Raw genomic sequence first — 15,925 nt, forward strand, 5'->3', positions numbered from 1 at the left:
GGGGGGGGTCCCGTCCCGTCCCGTCCCGTCCCGTCCCGTCCCGTCCCGTCCCTCGCAGCCCAGCGCGGTGCTGGGCTCTCCTAGGCGCTCCGTCCCGCTCGGTAGTCCGGTGCAGCGCTCCGGTTTCCAGGCTGACCGGGAAGAGGGGGCGAGCGCGGCCCGCTGCAGCGGCGGAGCGCTGCCGGTGAGCGGGGACCCCCCTCCCTGCGGAGCTCTCGGGGTCGGAGGTGGCCTCTGTTCTGCGGGAAGGAGGTATGTGTTGAGGGGTTTTGCTGTTCTGCCTTAGGTTCTCGGCTCTCGCCCTCGTTTCTGTCAGGAGACCTATCAAAACGTGACCTTGCTGGAATTGCAGAGCCCGGAGTCAGGGCTTTGAGCCGACTCATATTCTTGGTGCTCTGGTGCTAACCTGGAAGGAAGCGAAGATGCTTTGAATATCGCTTTGATGAGAGAAGTGTATGCAAAGGAGGAGGGAATGCATACCCTGGAGATGTGCAACACCCGCCTAATAACGGGTTCATTTTGTGCAAACTTTTAGGAGTACATCAGGGCATGTACAAAGTGTGATTAGCTTCTTCTCTTACAAAGTAGAGGAGCATTTATTTCTATCAGTGTCATGTGGGGTTTTATGCTTCTCTTCTCTTTCACAGTTACAAGAAAGTTTTAAACAGCCCAAATCTTTTTAAGAAAAACCTACAGTGGTGTTGCTGCTGTTTTAAAAATAATATCAGTGCTTGGTGCTGGTCTAATTTGGTAGTAGTTTCTCAAATACATATGAGCATTTAACTATTAACGCTTTTCAGCATCTTAGTCCCTTCACTTTACATTATAAATCCTCTGATTCTTGCTCCCAGGAGTGAGCTTGGTTTCAGCCTTAAAGCTGTGCACAAACTGTGCAAGGAGCTCTATGAATGCCTGCTCCCACAAAGTCCATTACAGGACTTCAGCTTGTCCATTTGTTCTGTATTATATGGGATGCCAAGGTTAAAAATGCATATTTACTTTTGCAATAGTGTAAGAGATCTGATTTCTCTGGCTAGGATAAATCCTCTAGTTATAATCTGTTTTTCATGCCTGGTGGAATTGGCTGGGACATGAGAAGATGGGTTGCACTACAGATCTACTTTGTGTTACACCTCTCATGCAAGCTAGCCAAGCCTCTTACTGTATTGCCGCTCTGCCAATACTCCCCAAAGATCCTTAGAGAAGACTGTAGAGGCATATAGATGACTTGTGCAAGTGCAGCAAGGAAGAAAACAAACCACTCAGAGATATTTAAAATAGTGGTTATAAGGAGAAAGGGCTGAGTCAGGTGTTCAGAGCCATGCAGCTGACAGTCCTTTTGCTGCCAGCAACGCAGAGCAGGAGGATGAGAGAAAGGGGCAGAGAGCACGAGGACAGAAGGGATGTGCTGGAGCTAACAACTTTTCTTATGAATGGGATTTTTACTCTTTGCTTGTAGACAGGGTTATTTTTACATCTCTGTCACAGAAGTAATTCTGTTTTAAGACTGAAACTGGAAACAGCGACATGACTACAGCCACTACCAACTAAAAGAGAAGATGAGGAAAATAATTATATTAAAGTTCAGTTATATAAAAGTCCAGGCTCTCCCAAATCCACCACCAGAGATACTGCTGCTCAGTGCATGTGAAAGGCATTGAAACGCTGCTGGAAAGGGTGGAAGGGTGAAACCCTCTGCCAGGCAGCTCCCCACGGCTCTGCAGCATCTCAGAGCAGGAGTCGCTGTGCCCGGAGAGCCGAGGCGCTGTGGGTGTGCCGAGCACTTGGCGTTGTGTTTTCCTGGTCTTGCAGCCAGGATCCTGGAACCTGCTAACCGGAGAAAGATTAATCTGTGACCCTCCCCACCCTTCCTCTTGCCCCAGTACCTCTAAAAGCCTGTTTTGTTTTAAGAGAAATCAGGAGTCGGAATGAAAGACAAGTAGTATTTGTTTTCTTTTGGCTGTTAGAAGTAAGTCATGTTTTCTCCTCTGGGGACTGGGGCGCCTGTGTTTGTGACTCCTCATGGTGACTCTTCCCAGAAACTCCAGGGAGCTGGTGTAGGAAGGAGTGACTCTCAGAGCAATTAATACTTTCCCCCTCTCATTTCTGCATTGTTTTCCATCACATATCCCAAGTGGGAATCCTACTGTACGTAAGTCACACCTGGGACCAACCAAGAGCTACCACCTCAACTTTTCTGATGCAACAGCCTTGACAATTATTAATGATAAAATACAAAGGCTGTTTATTGGGTAATTTTTCTGGGCAAAAAGCTATGAGGCTTTTTCCATTGGAGCCAGAAAGCTGAAGAGCTGCTGGGCTTGGAAGGAGACCTGCAGGAGATCGCTGTTTCCATCTCCTATGTCCGTAACAGAGCTTTCTTCTTACCTCCCTAAAAGGCATTGCGGAACAGACTGTGTATGGAAAGCCAAGTATGTTTTCTCTTTCCAGAGAGGTGAGTTCTCCTCCTGCAAGGCTGTAAGGAATCATAGAAAATATTCCCTTTTCTCTCAGCCATGCGTGGGATGGAGCACAAGCCACTGTGATGCGCCTCTTCCACATCTGCTCCTGGGTCAACACCTTAGAGCAAGTTTTCAGGCACAATGGTTTCCTCCCCAGCTTTATGCTCCTCTCCTTCTCTTCCCTCACCAGATCAGAGAAAGCAAATGTTAGATGGCCTGGTTGTGGGTGTTTGATTAAGTGATGCTTAAAAATTGAGGCCCTGACTGTCCTCCCTTGCTGTCTGTGCAGCTCTGCTGCGCAACAAAGTTAAGCATATAACTAAGTTTGGATGAAAGAGAATAAAGGGCCTAGGAGAATATGCTGGAATCATCAGTACCCATTGGCTTCCATGGCGCTGCGTCACAGTATGGCTGGGAGAGTCTCTGGCTATGAGGTTCATTTTGTTGTAACGTTAAAGTCAAAGGTTGAGGGACCAGACTGAGGTGCAGAATTCATGCTCAGTATACCCCATGGGTTGGGATTCATGTGTGCGTAAGTTGATCTGGGCCATTTTCTAGCTGTCAGGGACAGACATTTTCAGCTGGACAGGGACAGATGACAGTATGGGCTCTCATGAGTGATATGAGGTATAGCTTTTCTTTGAAGATGATGCTGAAATGGGCAGTTGGTCATGTCAAAAAAAAAAGTTATTGTGATGTGATTACATCAGGTTATTCCTGTATGTTCTTCCCAGGGAGCCTTACTGGCAGACATGTTGTCTGTTTCTGTGTTGCTGTTCCTGTCGTTATTGTAGGCCTTGCCTTTTTCCTTTTGAGCATATTTTGCTGGTCTGCTGCCCAATAGGTATTTATAGGAATCTTGAACATGTTTACAGCTGAGTGAAGAAAAACAAGCTGATGTGAGTTGAAGATGGGCACAACTCTCCTCAAATGAAATGTGGCCTGTTGTCATCCAAAACAAGTAGTAACAGGCAGGACACTGCCATCCTGCCAAGAAACCTGAGGAGTTGGAGATGGTCTGTTCACTCCTGCTGCTGACAGCCACTAACCTCTGTGGAGCGGGCTCTCCAGCAGAAATATTTGTCTCATCTTTGCTAGCTGCTACACAGCACACTTTGCTGCTGGACATGAATGCTGGAGATGGGAAACTTTCTTATTTCAAGGGTTAACGGGGTGTTGAGGAGGGAGAAAATACCAGTAAATCACTGAGTGGCCAGGTCTGGAGAGCGAGTCCTGCACCCCACCTTGGGTGCTGTAATGCCCTTGGCTTGGCAGCGCGGCTGGAAGGGGCAAGGGCAGGGGCAGGTCTTCCTCATGGAAGACCCCCATCCTAAGACGCTGCCTCTTCCCAGAGCTGCTGCGATGCTCTCTTTGGATGGAAAGGCTGCTGGGTCAAGTACCTCCTCCTGCAGCCTCTGGTTTTCTCTTCTATACCCAGCAATGCCTCATCTCACCCCACCATGCAGAAAGGTGTGACTCTGAGGGAGCAAGGCTGGTGTCAGCAAGCTGTGCTTGCAGGCAAGGAACGATATGCAATGATCCCCCTTTGCTTTAAAACCTTGTGTCAACATAGTAAAAGCGAATCTCGATCCCTGAAGAAACTTGGAGGTGAGGTCATTCCCAGCCGTTGCTGTCCACACACTCTTTTTTTTTTTTTTCTGCTGCAAATACCATGGTATCTCGGGAGGCTATAAATCACTTGCACTAATTTCCTTTATTGCAGGTGTGAGCATCACACTGATCCAGGCACAAGCAGGGTGTGCTTAGACTAGATTGCTGGGAGGTGCAGTTAGCAGGAACAAGGGATTGGGGGACACGCCTTTAATATGCCTGTCCCAGCTGCTTCAACCGACCCCTGTTCCACCACATTTTATTGTTGCATGTAAATAACACTGGGAGTGTCTTCCTGTCTTGGATTGTGACAAGTGGTTTCTGTCTCACTTCTAGTGTCTCAGACTGCTGCTTTCTTAACTCGATAGCATGCAGTCCCCCTCTCTGAAGTGGAAAATAGGAGAGACTCAGGAGAAACTATGGAGATGTGTGAATAAAAAAAGTCTTTCTGGCAAGACTTCCACCACCCCAGTATTTACATCGTTAGAGTCCCTTTCCTTCCTCAGAAAATTAGTTTCTTACCCTCCCACCTTAGTGAGCTCTCCGATCTGCAAGAATCCAGGGTACTACAAAGCAGCGTGAGTTGCTTAAAAGCTGGGCCAAGTGTTGGTGTGAACAGGCAGATGCCTGTGTTTGTATGAGAAATGTAGCTGGCAGAAGGCTGGAGTTGCTCATTCAATGTAATGCATGGACTTCCTTCTCCAGGCACCCTTGGAAGTGTCCGTGCGTAAGGGTGAGCACACCTACATATGCAGATTCATTTACATGCACACGGGCTGACTTTTGCAATCGCTCACACGCAAGGTTACTTGCCTGTACATGCACAGTATTGCTCTTCTGCATAGCTAATTGCACTGAAGGTTACTGAGTGTCCATGGGGAGAGATTGGACCCTGTAGCTCTCCAGTGCTGGCTGAAGTATCTATTTCATCCTTGTGGAAACTGTTAAGCCAGTGGAAAAGTTAAATTAGGTATCACTCCCAAAGCACCTCATCCTGACTTCAAGAAAAGTGTTGACAGCAGGGGAACATCTAGACCATGAAATTTGCATATGATATTTCTGTGCTTTTGAAGACACCAGTGAGACCTTCTTTCACAGGGACCTGTGCCAAGCAACATCATTCCCTGGAGGACAATTGTGGGCTGCCATAGCTGTGGGAGAAGGATGGGCACTGCAGGTGGGACAGTTTTTTTTTCACTTCCATGTGGTCAGCTTAGTCTCCTTAGAGAGCGATCAGAAGTGCTCTCACAACTTGCTCTATGTTGGCATATGTTAAGTGAGCTGACATCCCCAGGCCCATATTCACAGCACGTGTCACTATCACAGACTCGGCAGAGAAGCCAGGGCCACTGAGAGCAATTTGGATCATACTCTAGCTTGGTTGTGCGGTTCATTGACACAGCAGCCGGGGGATGTCTGGACCTCATGCTCGCTATGCCATACACGTCCTGGGCCAGCGTATCCTTTCACTGCTGCTGGGGCATGTACTACAGGTAACTTGTGAACCTTGGCTCTCTTCACCTCTTTAAGTCAGGTTTGACTCTTAAATAGCCTTTTTGCAGAGCAACACTGAGAGCCTGGGTACCTGCTCACTGAGAACTGTGCGTGTTTTCTTGGAACCTGGCCTGCGGTTTGTCTGGCCCCAGAAGATCCACAAACCATTTGCAGAGATTACATATTATCATTATAAATAAACCCTTGCGCCATCCCTTTATGTATACATGTTACCTGTGACAGATTTGTGTAGTGGTGTGCCAACACAATGTGTATTCCTGCACCACACCCTCCTGTCTTAAATCAGACTGGTTTAGGATGACTCTGATCTCAGGGAGCGGAGTGGTGCCCTCCTGCGCGTCTCCTCTGCACCGTGAGGCTGGCAGAGGAATGCTGTTGTCTTCTGGAGAGGCGTTTCTGCGTGTGGTATAGTAGCGTGAAGGCTCTGACTTCTCTCGCCTGCAAGTTCAGGCAGATGTGAAGGAAGAGTGGCACTGGGAGAGGTGATGGACATCATCTTTCATCTGGCAGTTTGGAATTACCAACATCTGCAATATGGTAAAAGGCAGGATGTTTTCCTGAAGACAGAGGTTGCCTTGTCGGTCATGGCAGTGTGGAACAGAGTGATGATGGGGTTCTTGCTCCAGCGCTTACAACAATAGCCTCAACAACTGATGGCGTTATATATTTTCTTGTGCTTTGAGTTTCCCCATCCTATCTGTTCTTGCTGTTTATTGATGTTCCCTTTTCCAGTCCCTTCCCAATCCAATTGCTTTTTTCAGGCTTGTGGTAATAGCTGGGGAGGGCTTTCCAGAAAAGGAAATAAGCTGTCTTATTTAGATGTGGTGTGAGATTTAAGAAAGATCCATGTAATGCCTTGGGTGGAAACAGATGTTAACCAGGTCCTTAGGCTTTTTATGATGTTAGAAATTCACAGTCTGTGTGTGTAATCAGCCAAACCAAAATACACTGGGATCTTGACCAGAGCTCCTCTGTAATTCAGTTTTCCTGAGTAGAATTTCCCATGCCAAAACGCAAAGGCTTTGATATTCCTGGTCTGGAGAGAGTCCCCTGTGTTTTGAGATGTTAAGATGGTCTGGGACAACATTGCTGTTAAGTAAATCAACCTTCTCCAGAGACACCTTAGAACAATAATTCAAGCCAGCATAATAAAGATTTTAAATCAACTACACTGAATAATGAGATTCAGTTAGACTTTGAGATGTTGAATCACTTCAGACAATCTAAAGATGGTTGGATGGAGCTGGGAGTCCCCCTGAAGCATCAGTGCCCCTCTCAAAAGGTCACTAATTCTGATTTTACCATTTCCTAAGGCTCAGTTATTTCAGCATTCTGTGACTATTTCCCATTTGTGATTTTTTTTGAGAGGAAAAGAGGTCTATGTGGCTTTTTATCCCCTTATTCTTAGAAAGTGAAAAAGCTGTCACCTATTACTTTACATTATAGGTTTTTCTGGTACCTTTACATAGCAAAAGTATTACATCTTGTGCTATTCTCGCTTTTCTGTGTCACTATTTTCCATCAGAGATGCAAACGGTAAGTCCGAGGTCTTTGCATCACTCATGTCCCGGTTTCCATCTCAGTGACCTTAATGTTGATTTCAGACAGTCTAAATAGTCTTGGTTTGTAGTTTTTCATTTTGTTTGTTTGTTTCTTGTTTTTCCCAGTTGAGCCAAATATGAGTAACTGACAGCCAGTGCTACTCAGTCATGTAAAAACACTAAATACAGACCAGAGACTTGTCTGTGTGGCCTTCCATAACAGCCATGTTTTGTCTTTTTATTTTCCACTAGCCCTCTGGACTGTGAGTATTAGGAACTAGTAGGCTTATCCGGAAGCCTGTGTTTCACTGAAATTGTGTAAATTCACACACAGTACAGCGTAGTTCATTGTCAGATACTGTTATATCCTATTTACCAGTAAAAATGTTTTATCTGCATCATTGCCTGTTAGGCTGAAGAACTGCCTGGTGGAGCTCTCTTGAAGTGAGGATAATCTACATTAATGACATGTGTATTTTTTCCTGCCATTCTAAAGAAATCTGTTTCTTCCTTCCTTCAAGAGGCCACTTATTTCCATGTCATTAGCGTGGGCTGTTTGACTTGGCCGGTATATTTGGTGTTGGCAACTCTGACAGCTTCCTCAGTGCTGCCGTTCATTTGAGCCTAGTTAAGATATCTCCAACCCTTCTTGTAAATACTTCACTTCCTAAATTAGTTTTATTTATGTTTTGTAATGTTATTTTCTGTAAAATTGCAGTAGTCATGTCTGGGTGCTATTAACTCCATATAAGGTGCAGAACAAGATTTATAATGGGCTGAGAATACTCTGTCCAGACCACCTTGTATTAATGGCCTCAATTACCTGCTGTGGCAGCTCACTCGGCATTAGCTGCCACAGGTCCATCTTTTGTTGTAAGCAGGCCAGTTGGGAGGGCTTTGTTTTCAACCAAAAAATGCAAAATAAATCAACCATGTACCAAGTTTTCCTATCAAACCTGACTAAACTATACTTTCCAGAGGTGTACCTTGAAACTAAATTGTCTGCCTAACATAAGGGGTAAATATAAGAAGTCTCATTTTGCAATTGCTGTGTCTTGAAACACCAATGCATGCCTATTTCAGAGGAAATTTTGTGAACAGCAATTCTAACCCATAGTCTGTACTCTCATACCAATAGGAGGGAGTAGTTTCATCTACTCAGAAATTCAAAATAACACCCGAGCCAAGGTGTTGAGAATGAATGCATTATTAGAGTCTTTCCCAGGTCATATGTTGCCCTTTTCTTATTAGAGGGGGAAAAAGCGTGTATTGAAAAGGTTTGTCCTTAAAACTAGAGAAAAGAGCAAAGGTGAACCTTGGTGTGGAAAGAAACCCTGCCACCTCAAGGCCTCATGGGCCTCCCTCGGTGGCCTCTAATAGACAACTTGCGTTGTGCCAGCACAGCAGTCTGAGGAGCACCAGGCTCTGTCCTCCCCTTGGGGCTCCATGCCAAGGAGATGGCATCTCTTCATGTTCCAGGGCCAGGGGGCAGGAATGAAGGACCCACGCTACACTTGGCCATCAACAACTTCATGGAGTGGTGTGACAATTTGTACAGGCTGGCTGAGCCTCCCTGTCCTGCTGGTGGGATGTCTGGATGCTTCACCCCCTCGCAGCCACTATTGAGCATGGGGGGCTGAGTCACTTGCAGGGAGCCAGGTCAGCAGGTGATCACTGAGGACCCTCAACTCTTCTGGAATGCTGTGGTTACCATTTCATCCAGGGGACCCTGGGTGTGGGATAAGGAGGAAGCTGTAGTCTCGGGCATGTGAGGAGAAGTGGATGGCAGTCACTGTGCCCAAGGGGCAGCAGAATGGCGCAGGGGACCAGTCCCCAGGGAAGGGGCCCTTAGCCCCCCTGACCCTCTTTCTTTTCACACGGTAGGGCATCTTTCAGGCTACACAACCACCAGCTCCCAGAACAGCCATCTTTGGCCACATGTGTTGCCAGCACAGTAGCCTCCTGATGTCATGAGCCACCTCACTGCCTTCTGTTCTGGGCGCTATAAACACAGGCATCCTGGCAGCTGGCCCACAATTCACTGAGCTTAGAGGTCCTCAGGTTCCAAGGATGATAGGAAGAAAGAGATGCCACAGCTGCAAGGCTAGTGGCTGCCTGCATTTGCATGGGAAAGCAGATAGGTGGTTGCAGGAGATGTGGAGGAAGAGGAGGCAACATCAGAGCGGGGACACCATTAGCTGCATTGTGGTGATGGCCATTGCTGATGTGGTTGATGGCCTGGAGCCCATGGAAGTGAATCCACCCAAAGACCAAGAAGAACTGCTGGAAGTGGATTCACCTCCAGCACAGCTCATCTGGCACCACTGCATGGTGCCAGGGGTCCCCTCCATTACTCCACAGCAGTGGTATCACAGGAAGGCCCAGCCTCCATGCCTGGCCATCCCAATAACCTGGCATCTGTGTGACAGTTGTTGTTCTTCAGAGGACCTCCAAGGTCCCTGGGGCCTGGAGGTGGGCTTTCTGCAGTCTGAGGATGAGAAGGCTGCCTGATGGGTGGTTGAAGATGAAGGCAGACCCTCTGTGGCAGTGCCCAAAGAATAGCAACAGATGAAGCGAAGAAGTCAGAGGGACAGCTGTTCCTGTGGAGCAGAAGGAGCCTGCAGTTCTGCCTGGAAGAAGTGCTGGTCTTCAGTGTTAAGGTCCCTTCTAGCTGCTTCATTAGGAGTTCTTTTCAATATTGTTTTTTAAATTGTTTTTAATTGCCAACGATAAAACAAGAAAAAGAACAGTAAAAATGTTTTCCTCTGTTATTTGGTACTTTGGTGACTGCATCTGGATTCCTGTGTCCCCTCCTGGTCTCTCCAGTTCAGGAAGGACACTGGTGTGTGGGCCCAGCCCAGGGATGTCCAGATGGTGAGGGGCCAGGACACATGAGGGCAGGCTGAGGGAACTGTCTCTTGTCATCTGGGTGGTGAAACACTGGCACAGGTTGTTCAGAGAGGCAGTAGATGCCCCATCCCTGGAGACATTCAAGGCCGGGCTGGATGGGGCTCTGAGCAACCTGATCTAGTGGGGGGTTGGAGTAGGTGATCTTTAAATGTTCCTTCCCACAAAACCACTCTATGAGTCTGTGTAATGTGTAATGTGCTGCTGCACTTGGTTCCCCTGCATTTTTGTGGTGGTCTGCATAATTTCTTTTCCAGTTTCTCAGTTGAAACTCAAGCCCTGTGCCTGTAGGATGCTTTAGCTCTAAAGGCCATTTTCTCAAGCATTTTTAATTTGCCTGATATAATTCTCTATTCCAAGAATTGTTGTGTCCCTTCCCACTGATTTTGAGATATGCACCCTCACAGCAGCCTCAGCATTACTGTTGCCAACCATTTCACCTTTCAATTCTTATTTTTCTTTTTGCTATGGAGGTTATGTAGATCCTTTTACTTAAACCCAGCAGGTCTAGCTTTTCCCAAGCCTCAGGTGATGATCCTCTAGGGCTGTTCCCCTGCCCCAAGTGAAAAGTCTGCGTGGATCAAAGTTCATGTGGGTCCTAGAAAGAGCATCAATGCTAACCACGGCCCAACTGGTGGTCTGTGGAAAAAGAGTTTTGCCAAATTGACACGTGGTTTGTCTCCATGTGTGGGCCAGATCACCAGCTGTGAGCACTTCAAGCACCAGAAGTGGTTTGGTATTGGCCATCATTCTTCTCTCCTGGAAGAGGCATAACCTTCTTTATAGAGGGGATTAATTCTTCAGGGCCTAAGCAATCAGGTTTTGTGGGAGGAGCAGCATGGCAGGGGCAGCTTCATCACCTCTTTCTGCCCAGGTGCCTGGACTGCTCCAGCTCTGTCACCAGTTCCCAGAGCCATTCTCAGTGCAGCTCTTATGCAGCCGCTTCCTCAGGGCAGGAAGAGCTTTTTCAGGTGTGTGAGTTGAAGGACAGTTGTACTGCTCCGGCTTGTGCTATCTTGGGAGTTTATTTATCCCTGGATAGTTGCATTCTAATTCTGTCTCTGCTGTTTTGGTCTCCTGCCTCTTCAGGGAATTTGACACGCTTTGTGAGACCAGGGTTTGACAGACTTTAACCTTGCTAATGGGTGTTTTCCTTCCTCCATAGTTACTGGCTGTAGCTGATCATGTGTATTTTCTTATCCATGCAGTTCACCTGCTCCAGTAGCAGAGCTAAGATCACCAGCTTTCAGCCTGAATTTAATTTTATTTTCCTGCCAGTGCCTTTTCAACCATTGGCAGTTTCTCTGTTGCTGGCATGGTGGTCTCACCTGTATCTAGTCTGCGGCTAATAAATGCCTCCGCCTCGCTGAGCTCTCCTCTGTGCTCCTGCTGTTCCTCTGAAAAACTCCTGATGATGCTAATGCTGCTGCTGCCCTGTGGTTGCGCTCTGCACTTCTGATTCCTCTGAACATGCCACCGTTCCTTGCAGGGTGTTTCCAGGTGCATCCAACTGACTCGCACCGCTTGCTGCAGTGGGGAAGAGGGTCTTTTGTGTGTGCTGGTGGGGTAAGGGAGGATTCACTCCCTCTTTGAACTCCCACTGTCCCCCTGCCTCAGTCTGGCCAGTATTATTTCAGTGTGTCTGCACTGTCTGATCGCTGTCTGCATTCCATCAGCTCCAGCCATGCGGCTGACTTCCTTTGCTTTGCAAACTGTAATTGCTTTGCCAGTTAACTCTGGGTCTTCCAGTATTCTCTCTTGAGGGCTTTGTCCAAAAGCTCTGTGTTTCTCAAATGGCATGTTTAGTTGGGTCTTTTCCTTAACTTAGATCCTTTGTAAATTCTGTTTTCACATTTTTCTTGTAACTCTGTGTTTGAATTAGATATTTGACATAGTCACATCAAGGGATGGAAAGAAATATTTCAGCAGGTCTTGCAACTCATGGAGAAACAGAAATAAATAAAAATTAAAGACAAGACAAGCAGAAAAGGCAGCGTTTGGGCATACAGACCACATGGATTATTTTACAAAAGTAGGAAGCAGCCAAAAATGGGGCATAGGAAGAGGAGTGTTGAAGCAGAGTGATTGGAAAATGCCAATGACCATTAAAAAGTCGTAAGGGGGAAGGCACTGAAAGCTAAATTAGAAGCAAATAATTGAAATTTCAATGGAGCAGAGAGACTGGAACCGACAGTCTCAGGTGTAGAGATCAGAAAGAGAGGAGATGTAGAAAGGTGTCAGAGCACAGAATAAACCACTCAGACTCCTAAAAGGGGTGAAGGAAAATGCAGGGATAATTATAGAAGCTGGTAGGGACCATAAGCAGCTCTACTGAAATGGTTAAGAACGTATTTGGTGTCATAAGGGTGTTTGTTGCCTTGAAAATTAGTACCACGGTAGCTTTTTACTGTAGTTGGTGTCTGCCAAGACATCTGGTTTGCCTGTGTAGAGCATTGTGCTCAGTCCTGCAGCTGCTCTGCTTGATTTGCAGAGTGTGGTTACCTGTTTTGTCCTGGGTGTCTAGCAAACGCTCAGTACTTTGCCAGTTGTTTCTGTAGAAAAAGGTTTTGCTTATGCAGTCAGGAATTTTTCACGTGTCCCTTTTTATTTACGAAGTGTGTAAAGTCCCTTTAGGTACAGTGAAAATCAAAGAAAAGATGCTTGGTTTGTGCATAGTCCTATGGTCCACGGTTGGGTAGCATTTAATCTGGAAACTCTCTGTATTTGCTGAGGTTCATGCTACCTCTGCTCCTTTCATAACCCCCAGGGCTCCCTTTCTCCCTTCTTTGCCATGCCCTTGTTGGGGTATTTGTCTTGGATGGCAGAACAGGCTTTGCTTGATGGAACCAGGGCAAGTTTGCGTGGAGGTCCAGGGAAAACTCACCCCACTTGACTCCCACTCCAAGCACCGACTGTCACAGCAGAGACTGCGATTTTGCAGCTATCAGCCCAGCAGAGAGGGCATCTCATCCCAAGTAACCATTTTGTAGTAGGCAGTATGGTGGCGAAGGGGCCATTATGGGAAGGAGCCAGACCAGGCTCTTGTACGAGTGGTGGTGCTTGCTCGGGATGGCACACTGGTCTCTGAGGTGCACCACAGAATCACAGAATGTTAGGGATTGAAAGGGACCTCAAAAGATCACCTAGTCCAGTCCCCCTGCCGGAGCAGGAACACCTAGATGAGGCTACACGGGAAGGTGTCCAGGTGGGTTTTGAACATCTCCAGAGAAGGAGACTCCACAACCCCCATGGGCAGCCTGTTCCAGTGTTCTGTTACCCTCACTGAGAAGTTTCTTCTCGTATTTAACTGGAACCTCCTGTGTTCCAGTTTATACTCATTGCCCCTTGTCCTATCATTGGTTGTCACTGAGAAGAGGCTGGCTCCATCCTCACAACACTCATTCTTGATATATTTATAAACATTAATGAGGTCACCCCTCAGTCTCTTCTTCTCCAGGCTAAAGAGACCCAGCTCCCTCAGCCTTTCCTCATAAGGGAGAAGCTCCACTCCCTTCATCATCTTTGTTGCCCTGCACTGGACTCTCTCCAGCAGTTCCCTGTCCTTCTGGAACTGACAGGCTCAAAACTGGACACAATATTCCAGGTGTGGTCTCACCAGGCCAGAGTAGAAGGGAAGGAGAACCTCTCTTGACCTAAGCTCTCACCAACTCCAGATCTGTCCAAAAATATGTAAAACAAGTAGGATCCTATTGCGAGTTTGCAGCCTAAATTATCCCTCTGGGCAGAAAGCGAGTCCTGCGAGCACTGCCTGGGTCTTGGAGCAGATCCCCTGGGGACCTGCAATTTCTTTGCTCTGTCTCTGGGCAATGGGGTAAGGATTTGCTTCAGCCCAAGCCAGCACATCTGGCCCCTGCCCGCCACTGGTTTATATTTAGCTGTCAGCACATGGGCCGTTTGAAGGCAGCGTCTCCCAGCCCTCACCTCCCTGCTGCCCAGCTTTCCATAGCGGTTGAGCTGCTGCCACTGCCTGGGTGGAGAGCTGGAGACTAAAATTAGCAGGGAGCTCTTCTCTTGCCAAATGCTGCGTCTGACCCAAGCTGAGCCTGGGGAAGGAAAGAGGAAAACAGTCTTAAATCTTCCTCTGCAGAGCACCCAGTGTGCCTGCTGCCTTCTTGAGGGTCTCATTGCAAGGGGTGGGGATGCCCTGATGGAGGGTGCTCGGGGGACGCTGAAGCAGTGGGGAGAGTAGGGCATTGCCAGGATCATCTTGGGACATGGTAGGAAATCCTGATTCTCCCTGGATGTCTTCAAAGCTGCAGGCGTCTCCCTCCTTAGGGAGAGGTTTTCTGGGCAGATGTGGGGTTTGGCTGCTGTAAGAAAACTCGTGTGTATTCACCGCTCCCACCCCGACAGAACAAGCTGCTGAAGATTTCGCTGCCCCCAGTAGCTGCCCACCCTAAATGAGCACTTGTTCACTCTCTATTATAGGGCGGGCTCCAGAAGAGGTTGTGGTTACAGCATAAATTTGTACAAATGGGGATGCATGCCATGCCTTTCTCTGCCTTGGAGCAACCGAGGCTTCAGAACAAGCTGCTTCAGCATCCCGTGCCACAATTAATTAGCCTCTGTAGCAAAGATATTGATGATATAATATTTGTTATTTATCCTTTTGAAATACTTGATGTCTGTGAATGGAAAAGCATTAATTTGGCTCGAAATGACTTCAGTGCAACAGGAAGGCATGTTATTTCATTATTGACTATTCTGATGGACCCGGCCTGCCCTGCTGGTACAGTCCTGTTTTGGCTGCCCCAGGCATGCTGCTACCCTGTCTTCTGAGAAACAACTTTGCTAGTGCGTGTAATGCAGTGGCAGGAACTCATCTGGGCCCTCAGAATACAAGTCTCACCTCTGACCTTTCCTATTCATTGCACTTGTCTGAATTGCACAGCCCAAGGCAAGAGATGGATGGTAGGATGCAGCTGATGTGGGGACACGGTCCCTAAACCCTGTTCCTTTTATCTATGGCCTTTGGAAAGACCCATCTGTAGTACGTGCAAGAGCAGCACAAGGGCAAACTGCGACCGTTGCCGAGAGAACTGCTGGGGGTTTTGCACGCTTTTGGTCCTGATAGCTCAGGAGGAGGCAGCCTGACGGGCACCGTGGGGGTGTTGGAGCAAAATGCTTACCCCTTGATGGCCTAATAAAGGTCAGAGTAAACGCAAACACGGTTTGCATTGACATTTCTGGGCTTTTTTCAGCAAGAGTTGGTGGGCACTGCTTGTGGGCAAAGCTGGGCCAGCTGCAGGAAGAAGAACAAAAAAGCAGAGAAGGTGTTCATGATCAGCCTGACAACTGTTCCTGCTGAAAAGGAGGTGGAATTCCCCTTTTCCTACAAACAGCAGAGAAACAAGGGCAGCTAGCATGGCTGCATCAGCTGTGTCTTATAGATTCGATCAACTATACTTGGCAAGTGGCCTCTCTGTTTATGTCTGGAGGTGCGTACAGCAGATGTGTGCTCACCGTCTGCCAGGTCTCCATCACATTAGGCATACAGAAAGGAGAGAGCCCCAGGAACTGGAGCAGGTGAGGTACTGGTAGGGTCTGTCCTGGCTCACATCCCAGCTCCAGACACAGGTGCCTCCTTCCCGCCAGCACCGCTCTGTGGTTTCATTCCGCTGGAGTAAAGGAAAAAAAACTTTCAACTTTGTTCCTGGCTTCCACTTCCTTTTCCATGCCAGAGGTAGAATTAAGAGTGTACTTATGTGAAGGACATCAAGGTATTTTTTGCATGGGTAAACAAAGGCAAAAATATAAGTTATATGGGGAAATATGCCTTTTGCAGCTGTGACCCATATCCCATGGTGTTAGATCTAGGTGTATTTCTCTGTTGCTGAGTAATATGGTGCAAAGACAGATTAAGGCTTA

The 15,925-nt window shown here is 47.4% G+C and overlaps 1 protein-coding gene across 1 annotated transcript in view; it reads left to right on the forward strand.

Moving 5' to 3' along the window:
* Nucleotides 1-15,925, forward strand: part of B4GALNT3 (beta-1,4-N-acetyl-galactosaminyltransferase 3) — a 70,613-nt gene that overhangs the window by 348 nt on the left and 54,340 nt on the right. The gene's annotated exons all lie outside the window — the stretch shown is intronic.

This window comes from Columba livia, chromosome 1 (genome assembly GCF_036013475.1).
Source record: "Columba livia isolate bColLiv1 breed racing homer chromosome 1, bColLiv1.pat.W.v2, whole genome shotgun sequence".
In the NCBI taxonomy this organism is placed as follows: domain Eukaryota; kingdom Metazoa; phylum Chordata; class Aves; order Columbiformes; family Columbidae; genus Columba; species Columba livia.